This window comes from Manacus vitellinus, unplaced genomic scaffold (genome assembly GCF_001715985.3).
Source record: "Manacus vitellinus isolate BGI_N305 unplaced genomic scaffold, ASM171598v3 scaffold_3_pilon, whole genome shotgun sequence".
Classification (NCBI taxonomy): Eukaryota; Metazoa; Chordata; class Aves; order Passeriformes; family Pipridae; genus Manacus; species Manacus vitellinus.
The window spans coordinates 34,443,721-34,454,840 of NW_021940535.1; positions in this window are offsets into that span (position 1 = coordinate 34,443,721).

Sequence of the window (11,120 nt, forward strand, 5' to 3'; positions counted from 1 at the left end):
ACTTGGACACCCAATTGCCACTAATTTCAGGAAGAGCTAGACTACTTGTCCACTAGTTCTAACTCCAGATAATTCACAGTACTCTGTGACACTGTGCTAGTTGTCACACACAGGGACCTTTCTCCCAACGCATGACCCATCAAGTGAATCCCAGAGACAGCAGGACAGAGAGCTGCTTATTGAGACATATTTGGTGGGATTCCCAACTAAGTGCTGCAATATAAAACATATACAGCTAGTTTAAACACGTTATTAGCTTCTCACCTCCCACATATAGCTTTTAAATATGTCATATGGTGAGATGAATCTTCCTGTTGACACTTCTGGCAGAGCATGCCAGAAAGACTTGCTCAGACTAGACTATCCCTGATTGCTGATGTTAAGCAAGACAAAGCTAAGCTGTTGTGTGCCAAGCATTTGTTTATCCTCCTCTTGCCTAATTTTTCTTTTCCCAGCTGTGCTGAGCGTGTTCCTCCGTAGAAGGTTTACATCCAGCGTAGATTAGACCACTTTTCCCTACAGGGTTTACCAACCTCTGATGAACCTCTGTATACTGTTTATGTGAATGGGGCATTCTGCTTTTTATAATGAAGGACCTTAACTTGATTTTCTTCTACTTTTTGATGTGATTTTAAATTTTTAATATAATTTCAGACATAGTGAAGTTTTCAGTCTACCATACTGTGTACTGTTAGTCTAACTGGAATGAATTGATCCAAAAGGTAATTCCAACTTTGCAGTGTTTTCTCTGTGAAAAAAATTCTGTAGGAAAAAGCTTCCCCAAAGAGTGCTAAACTTCAGATTAATAAAATTCATATCAAGTAAAATGTTCAAGTTTAATTCAAAGTTGTGAATCACAGCAATTCTGAGCAAAATCTTTCTTTAAAAGTAGGAAATTAAAAATAAAGTCTATGAGAAGGCATAAACATTGTGGCAAAAATGTTCTGGAACTCATTGTTTTTCAGATCACTTTTCCAAATCACAGGATTATAAAATCACTCAGATTGCAGGTGACCATCTAGTCCAACCCCCACTGAATGCAGGATGAACTCTGAGGTCAGTGCAGGGTGCTTGGGGCTGTGTCCTGTTGGGTTTGGAATACCTCCAAAGATGGAGACTCCACACCCTCAAGTCATCTGCTCCATTGCCTCCCACCCTCATTGTGAAAACTCAAACTCTTTTATGCAAATACTTTTGCAAATCAACAGCCTCTCAGTGAGTCAGACTCCTGAAGTTCTGTCATTCAGACATGGTTTACCTTGAATATTTTTATTATCTCTCACGCTCTCTCCTGAATTTCTCAAACAGTTTCTCTCAGGTCTTAACTTTGAAATAGCTGGAAGTTTTACACCTGTTCTTCTTGGCTCCCTCCACACGTTGAAAGTCCCTCTCACTGGCTTTCTGATTCTCCTTTACTTTAAGGTTCTTTTATTTAATTTTTGATTTTAAAGACACTTTCTGGTGGGTCTCTTCAGTTAACTTAGTTAATTCTCCTGTATATTTTCAGAACAACTTAACATAATTAAAACCAAAAAAATCTCTGTGGCTAAAACACACACACTCATATATACACACACATGCCCTTTATGAGTGTTAGTGTAATGGCAAGTTTTTCACTGAATGTAGAGAAGACTTAATGAAACTCAGTAATTTATTGGGCTTTGTAAAATTACTCAGTTCTTATCAATCTTCTTTCTACCTGACAGGAATTGTAGCTTTTATTCAGAATATATTATCATTTGAAAGTACAAGATAAGGTAGAATCCTATAATCAAAGAACAGTTTGGGTTTGAAGGGACCTCAAAGATCATATTTCCAACTCCTCTGCCATGGGCATGGAAACCTTTTACTAGACCAGGTTGCTCAAAGCCCCATCCAACCTGGCCTCGAACATTTCCAGGCATGAGGCATCCACAACTTCCCTGGACAACCTGTTCCAGTGCCTCACCTCCCACACAGACTTTCTTCCTAGTATCTAAATATACTTTCTTTCAGTTTAAAACTGTTACCTTTCATCCCATTGCTACATTCCCTAATATAAAGTCCCTCCCCATCTTTCTTGTACCCCGTTTAGGTACTGGAAGGCTGCAGTAAGGTCTTCCTGGAGCCTTCTCTTCTTCAGGCTTAACAGCCCCAACTCTCTCAGTCTGTCTTCATAGGAGAGGTGCTCCAGCCCTCTGATCATCTTCATGGCTCTCCTCTGGACTCCCTCCAACAGGTCTGCAGCCTTCTCTGGGGCCCCAGAGCAGTACTCCAGGTCTCAGGAGAATGGAGTAGAGGGGGAAAATCACCTCCCTCAATCTGCTGGACACACTTCTTGTCACGGTTGGCTTTCTGGGCTGCAAGCACACATTGTTGGATCATGTTAAGTTTCTCATCAACCAACACTCTCAAGTCCTTCTCTGAAAGGCTGCTCTCAATCCATTCTCTGCTCAGCCCTGATTTGTGTTGGATTACCTCAGTGCAGGTGCAGGACCTTGAATTTGGCCTTGTTGAGTTTCATGAGGTTTGCATGGGCTCGCTTCTCAAGCCAGTCCAGGTCCCTCTGGATGGCTGTAAACAACTTTTAGCATCATACTGCGTTTCTCTTCAGGTATCAGGAATGGGGGATCGGTTACAGGAAGAGGGTAAATACATCATCTGTCCCAGGGGAAGCACAGAAGGAATCAACACTGACTGGATAAAACCCACAGTCTATTTAGAAAAGCAAAAAAAGGTTCAGAATACATCGCCATGAACTTAATATAAAATCTGTTGAGCTTGTGAGTGTCTCTATATTCTTACCTGCATGTGCTTTCCATATCTAATGGGATAAGAAAGGAACGGGATAAGAAAAGAATGGGATAAGAAAGGAACACAGTCTCACTTGAGAGGGAGTAACTTTTAAAAAAAATGTGGGAAGGCATCCTATATGTCTGGTTAAGGACTTATACATTGATAACATCCCACAAGAGTTCTGTGGAAACACCTTTTCCTCTGAAGCTAAAATTAATTGTTTGTTGCAATATTTAAAATAGTTTGAGTAATATTATGAAACAAAATTACTTGTGTGTGGCAATAGCCTAATAGCAAGTTAATTCACTTAATTATAGAACAAAACCAAAACCATGTAATTAGTCATACAACTCAAATAACACACCATTAGTAGAGAATAATAACTATTTTTGTCTAATGTTTTGATATCTATTGTCTAAAATGTCTGTGTTAGCAAATAGATTCCTGAAACTTAAGATATAATTATCAAGCTCTCTAAGGACTTCAACTTGGAAGACATCATATTCAGCAACAAGTAACGAATTGTTCTTTTAACATTCAATATCATCAAATGCAAAAGGTGGTTTAAAGTCTCGACTTCTTTTTCTGGATAGTCCCATGAAGGGTAAGTGGGATTTGTGACTAATCCTTTCAGGAAAAGGCAGAAACTGTTATTATTGGAAGTAATGGGATGTTTATATAGCATTCATTGGTCTTGTCCTTCTTCTTTTATGGTATTTATACTGGGTACTGAGTAATAGTAAGAATTTCTGCAGTTAGTTAGTATGATTTTTAAAGATCAGGTACATTGAGGTTTTCCAACATGGAATATGGGATAAGGAGCACATTATAAAGAATATACATGTCCCTCAGTTCCCTTTATTAATGTATTGAATGTATCTTGATGCAATCCTTTTATTTTAGAATAAAATTGTGCTTCCAGTTTAATTTTTCAAAATTATGAAATTGGATAAAACTGAATGGCTGTAGTTTGTTATTCGATATTTTTATATGATTATTAATAGGGCCTTGCAATCCATATTTTCAGTCATCATTGCAGACATTATAGGGATGAGTATAAAACAAAGAAGCAATTGTATGCTTTACTTTTTATGATTGTTTCCCAATGACCTTTATGATGAACCAATAAAATTATACTTATTTTTAAATATGCACTGCAAAATTGAGGATCGGGCTATTGAGCTCCTTGCTATGGAGAATGCAAAATGTCTGCTCAGTGTCCCACAGAGCAGTGACACAAATTGCACATCCTCAGCCAAATCAGCTCACACATGCTGATTGAGGAGAGGTTCTCCCTTGAACTCCCTGAGTCTGCTTCAGCCTTACCCCTTTAGAGCAGGCAGTATGTCAGCAGGAGCAGTGACCACCCAGGAGCCTTCTCTTGTTCCCCCAAAAGGTGTGTGAACCTGAAAGATGAGCCTTGCTCTGTCTTGCCCACGTAGGCTCAGCCATAGCCTTTCAGAAGATATAAAGTGACACAAGGCAATGCAAAAGCAATAAGATGAAAGTTATGTGAGAAAACACTTCTGAGTAGACTCTTCATTATAGACAGAATTTCTGTAAATCTTAATTTATGGTGTAAGAAAAAGAAGTTACCTTCTCAAGAGAGTGACATTTTATATATACTGGTGAGAATTTTGTAACATTTTCAGTCAGCACACACTACTTTGTTGAAAAGGTAATAACATTTATACAGTGTGGGATATTATTAAGGTTTTGACAGTGCAGAAGACAGAAAAACTGAATGTGATAGTGTATATATGCCTTTGTGGCCTTATGTATCCATATGCCGTATGTCACTCACATGCCATACCAAGAAAAAACACAGGGCCGTGTTATTTGCATGAATGGTAGAAGTTAATCATCTTATCTACCTGCTGCAGGAATCTGAATCAGTTTAGTAACAAATACAGCCCTGGAAGTTGAACCTCAGATTCATGTTTTAACTGTTTTAGGATGAGGTTCTCAGTCTTGTTTACTCATGTTTTTCACACTTATGCCACAAAATAAGGAAAAGGAAAAAATGAAAACAGAGCAACATCTGCATTTACTGGAGCATTTTTTACAACCAGTCAAGTCATATCATATGAATGAAAGACATTGAAATAGCCTGTCTTAAATTTTTTATACTCATACATGAGGTGTTACCTTCCGAAGAAGTACTGGATTCTGCACCTGGGACAGGGCAACCCTGGTTGTGTGTATAGACTGGGGAATGAGATGCTGGAAAGCAGTGCTGCTGGAAGGGATCTGGGGGTCCTGGTTGATGGCAAGTTCAATATGAGTCAGCAGTGCCCTGGCAGCCAGGAGGGCCAACCGTGTCCTGGGGGGCATCAGGTAAAGCATTGCCAGCCGGTCGAGGGAGGGGATTGTCCCACTCTGCTCTGCACTGGGGCGGCCTCACCTTTGAATGCTGTGTTTTTTCTACAAGTAAGTTTTTGTTACTGCAATTTTTCATGGTATTTGAGGCACTATATCTCAACTATGCAGTTCTCAGCAGCTAAGTGTTAAGCAGTACACAAGAAAAACTATGAAGAACTTGCACTATCAGATAGGCTCAAAATATAGGAAGAGGTTTAGAATTTTCTCTGTGCCTCTGCCCTTGATCCCATTCCTGTGTAGGCTGACCTTGCATGGCCCTGGCCCAGGAGCGAGATATTCAACAATATGTCTTTGTGCACACTGAGTTGTGCTGTAGTCAGTGAATATCTGTGCAGGTTCAGAGGCTTCCTCTAGAAAATAACCAGCAGCACTACAGTTTTTTGACTGTAAGCTCTTAGAGAGCGGGAAATCCCTGGTATTTGTACAGTGCCTGAAACAAATACAGGGTCTTACAACATCTTCATAAATGACTTGGATGCAGCACTGGAAGGGATACTAAGCAAGTTTGCAGAGGAGCTGTTGACTCCCTTGAAGGCAGGGAGGCCCTGCAGAGAGACCTCGACAGATTAGAGGACTGGGCAATCACCAACCATAGGAAGTTCAACAAGGGAAAGTGCCGGATTCTGCCTCTGAGATGAGGCAACCCTGGTTGTTTGTATAAACTAGGGAATGAAATGTTGGAAAGCAGTGCCACTGAAAGGGGTCTGGGTGTCGTGGTCAATGGCAAGTTGAATATGAGTCAGCAGTGCCAGGAGGGCCAACCGTGTCCTGGGGGCATCAGGTAAAGCCAGTTGGGTGAAGGAGGGGATTGTCCCACTCTGCTCTGCACTTGTATGACCTCACCTTGAATATTGTGTGCACTGCAATATAAGAAAGGTATTAAGCTATTAAAGTGTGTTCAAAGGAGGGCAACAAAGATGGTGAAGGGCCTTGAGGGGAAGCTGTATGAGGAGCAGCTGAGGTCACTTGTTCTGTTCAGCCTGGAGAAGAGGAGACTGAGGGGAGACCTCATTGCAGTTACAACTTCCTTGTGAGAGGAAGAGGAGGGGCAGACACTGATCTCTTCTCTGTGGTGACCAGTCACAGGACCTGAGGGAATGGCCTGAATTTGTGTCAGGGGAGGTTTCAGTTGGATCTTAGAAAGTGGTTCTTCACCCAGAGGGTGTTTGGGCACTGGAACAGGTTCCCCAGGGAAGTGGTCAGAGCACCAAGCCTGACAGAGTTCAAGAAGCATTTGGATGATACTCTCAGGCACCTGGTGTGACTCTTGGGGATGGTCCTGTGCAGGGCTAAGGGTTGGACTCAATGATCCTTGTGGGTCCCTTCCAACTCAGCATATTCTATGATTCTATGATTTGTGATAGCACCAAACCTGTTACTCTGAACTAACTAGTTTCTGATTGAGGTTGGATTAAAAAAAATTCTTGTAATTGAAACACTGGTGGGGCCTGAAGACTGCTACAGGATATACACTTGTTTCTTAAAAAACGTCTTATTCTTTCTTCTACCTTATAGGTGCTAAATTTAGGTTTTAAAAGCTTGGATTACCTCAATTACAGCTAGAATATTTTTTACTTGATAATAATATTTTTAATATTGTATGCAGACAGTTGCTTTATTCATCTGAAAAAGACAGAAAATGTGATTAGGTGATAAAAAAGCTTTTTCTTTTTTCCTCAAACAATATTTCACATTAGTCAAAGCTGAAAAAATCCTTCCAATGAGGCTTCCATCCATAGTATTTAAAGCACTTATGCGACAGGTAAAAGCATTACATTTAGTTTCATGGTGCTTTAGAAATGCTTGTTTTGTTATATCCCATAAATTGTGTTTATTTAAGCAGTCATGCTACAATCATATCCATAAGATGACACATTGATTTCTTAAGCTCAATTTAGAAGCTGATTATACTAAAGCTTCATAACAGGTCCAGGTAGATATTTGAAAGGGCTTTACAACCTTGTTATTGATGTAACTATAGATCAAGTGTAGGAAAGCTCAAAGGCAATGGCAGTGTTTGTTTAGCTTTTTTAATAAAATCAAAGCACCTTTGGACTGAGGACCAGAGAAAGCAGGCTGTGCTCTAAGAGACTGAATCTGAAATTCAGATCAGTCTTCATGGACAGCTAACTCCATGTATGGACTAGGATCCACACACAATTACTAGGACCTGGATATTTGACTAACTGCACTCACTAAACTCGTGTTTGCTCCTCTGCAGCTGGCACAGTGCCAAAGACAGCCAGGTGGGGATCAGGTCTAGGAGCAGGGCTCTGAAGTAGATTCAGCAACAAATTATATAATTTTTAAAAGTAATCAGCCTGAGATCCAAGCACTAGTTGCTAAGCAATGAGTAGGACAGCAAGGCTTCTAATCAGCCTTATCAACATCAATTGAGAATTACCCTTAACTGCTTCCTGGAGCTGGTGCAGTGGTGAGCTGCTCAGCATCCCTACTCAGCTACAGTGCGTGAAAGGTATCAGTGAAAACTGGTAAACCCTACCTGGGAGGAACAGCCTGCACTGATACATGCCCTGAAGGCTTGACAGCATTTCCAGTTTGTATTTTAGCACAGCTAGAACTAATTCAGGTATTTTTTTCCCTCTTTTGTTGCCACTCCTACCCTTATCAGTTGATATCCTACCAAGTATCTTTTTTAATTCATCAGGTATTTTAGGGAAATATTGGTGTTCAGTGTCTTATTTTCAAACCACAGTGTAAATTCAATCCTTCCCCGAGTTTCTATTAAATTTTACTCTCACTTGACCCAGCCGTAGGCATGCACGTGTTCCCTGAAGAGCAGTGTGAGACTAGACACATCACTCCCTTGTTATTCACTCACTACAGACAGTGGTTTATCTCAGCCACTGGGATGATAATCTGATATATCCGTAAGTCTGGGATCAAAGAGGTTTCCAAACATGCACAGGGGTTGCCCCAACCCAGGTGGAGCACCTTGCACTTGGTCTTAATAAACCTTATGAGATTCCCATAAGCCCACTTCCTGAGCTTGTCCAGGTCCCTCTGGATGGCATCGCATCCCTCAGGTGTGTCAGCCCTACCACTTGGCTTGGTGTCATCTGCAAATTGTACTTGGTCCCTTCATCTGTGTCATTAATGAAAATATTAAATAACACTTGTCCAAATATGGACCCCTGAGGGACACCAATTGTCACTTATTTCCATCAGGACTCTGAGCTCTTGACCACTACCCTCTGGATGCAACCAGCCAACCAATTTTTTATCTATGTAACAGTCCACTCATTAAATCCATCTCTCTCCAGTTTAGAGAGAAGGATGTTGTGGGGGATTGTGTCAAAGGCTTTACCAAAGCCCAGATAAATGACATCTGTGTAACCTGATGCAGTCACCCTGTCCTAGGAGGCCACTAGATTAAATATTAGGAAAGATTTCTTCACTGAGAGGGCTATTGAGCATTGGAACAGGCTGCCCAGGGCAGTGGTTGAGTCACCATCCCTGAAAGTGTTCACAAAACATGTAGATGTGGCAGACATGGTTTAGCGGTGGGCTTGGCAGTGCTGGATTAAATGGTTGGACTCGATCTTAGAGGTCTTTCCAACCTTCATGATTCTATGATTATATGATTATATGTTACTTAATCTGTTGTGTTTTGTATTCATAGATTGTCTAAGTATTTATTCTACTCCTTACATAGAGAGAAGGATCTGCTAAATGTATGGGTATAGTTAAGTTTTTGGAGGTCAGCTCTTGAATTTAGCGCTTCAAGGCTTCTTGAGTTGGAGGGCAAGTCATGTTTGCTTCCAAGCTGTTTTCTACATTTACAGTAAAAGCTGATGATTCACAAGCCTAAATAAGAAGTTAGAAAAGATTTATTTTTAAAAGAATATATGTGTTGAAAAAAAAGAAACATGTTCTTTACATGATAGGGTAATCAAGAAAAAAATCGTAATACTGTCACTAATTATTCGTAAAGTTTTGCCAAACAAGCAACCTTTTTGAGTGCATTCTAATGCACTGAAATATTTCAAAGTTATCTCATAGTCACATTGCTGATTATCATCTCATGCCAACTTCCTTGGAGACTATTTGTAAGACGAGTTACATGACTGTTAGATGATGACCTGAATATCTGGTTTTGGCAGACTATATTAACCAAAATGATTTTTTGCAGATCCCCAGCTTCTGGCAAAATTTAAAACATATGCAATTCAGCAAAATGTTTCACTCGCAACATATCAAGCAAACCTGAAGGAAAACAAGCCTCAAGCATCTATTTTAACTCTAGGTAGAAATCTACTTTTTTAAAAGAGAGGTTCTTCCTGGAGAACTACCTATGGAGAAATGCCATCTTCATACATCATAAGTAATAATAAATTACTCTCATTAAAAGGCAGTGAAAAAATGACATAGCTAAAAGAGAGTAAATGTATTTCATGCCTTCCTTATGAGCAGCAAAATTTGTCATACACTTATCTAATGAGTCAAGTAGCTCCTGGTACAATCCATAGGCACACGATTCGGAGTGGTACAGACACTATGGGAAGCTTCTGTGAAGGTAGTGGGATTCCACAGTGTACAAATCTTACACTAGCGACAGTGAGAAAGAATTGAGCTTCAGTTCCACATCCTGTGTTATTTTCCAGACATATCTAGTGGATAATTTTTAATTTTCTTTTCCCATAAAACGAGTACTTCAAAACTAAATTATGAGTAGTGAGTATAGTGGTCAATGAACACTTTACAAAATTGCTTTCCAAGCTGCTTTACATATTGAGTTTTGATTTGTTGGATACTTAACCAAGGCTAAATCAACTGTTGCTGTTAAAAGACTTGCTGTTGATATTTGTTTACTAGAAGTAAATCCTCTTAATATTTGGGAACATCAAGAAAATTAAGGCATGAGCTTCCACTAGTTTTCAGTCAAGACTGGGTACCTAGCTTCATTAATCATTTTTGAAAACTGCTATTTTTCTTCTGCACAAAACATTAATATTTTCAAGGATATAAAATGAATAGGGATTAGAAGCCAAGCTGCTGTATGAGCCAGGAAAATGTGTCTTTACATTTTTAGGAATGGCCAGTGGTTCCAAGTTTCTCCTTTAGGAGTTTTAAATGGCGAGGAGTTTGTAATTTCTCCTTTAGGAGTTTTGAAAAACTCCCGATTTTCAAAAAATGCTGAGAACATACCCTGTGAAAGATAATTTCTTTATGGGTGAGCTCAAAATCGCTAGCTGCTTTTGAAAATGTGGACACATGCAGTTCCAAATGCGTTTGCAAGTGATGTGGGCTTGTTCGGTTTATCCTGACTGTGCTCCTGCAGTGATGACAGCCGCTGACATTATCCTCATGACAGGTTGCACAAGAGCAATGGAAAATAAACTCTCATTGCTGGCCTGTGCTGGAATGTATGCTGCCTCTACTTCACTGTTATAATTCATTCTAATTGGATCTATCTAACAGCAGCATATCTAAAAATGTTGCAGCTATGCTTTCAACAGTATGTAGACATACTTCTATGGCAGTTATTAATCATGTCTAGAAATATCCATATAATTTTTTCTGCTGATTAATATCTGCTCCTAGACACAGATTGCTTTGGAAGCAAATTTGGAAAATTTTTCTATTTTCAAATAGAAAATATTTGAATTGTTGTTACTTTGACTCAGGGAAAAAAAACGAGCTTAGGTATGGACAAAGTTGGCAAGCATGACACAGGTTTAAGAATGCTTCTTAAAAATATATATATTGAAACATTCTTTTTAAAAATGAACATAAATTAACACCAATAAACTGAGTGACAAATTATCTCTGTCAGTGCACAATAAAATCTTCCATTCTAAACTCAGCTTTGACATAAAAAATATATATTATCTTTCCCTTCAAGCTAATGTTCTCGACATTTTAAATATCATTCTAAGGTAATGTTCTAAATTACCTGTTTTCCCCCAAAGTCTCCAAGATTTTGTAAAGGGCTGCTGTAA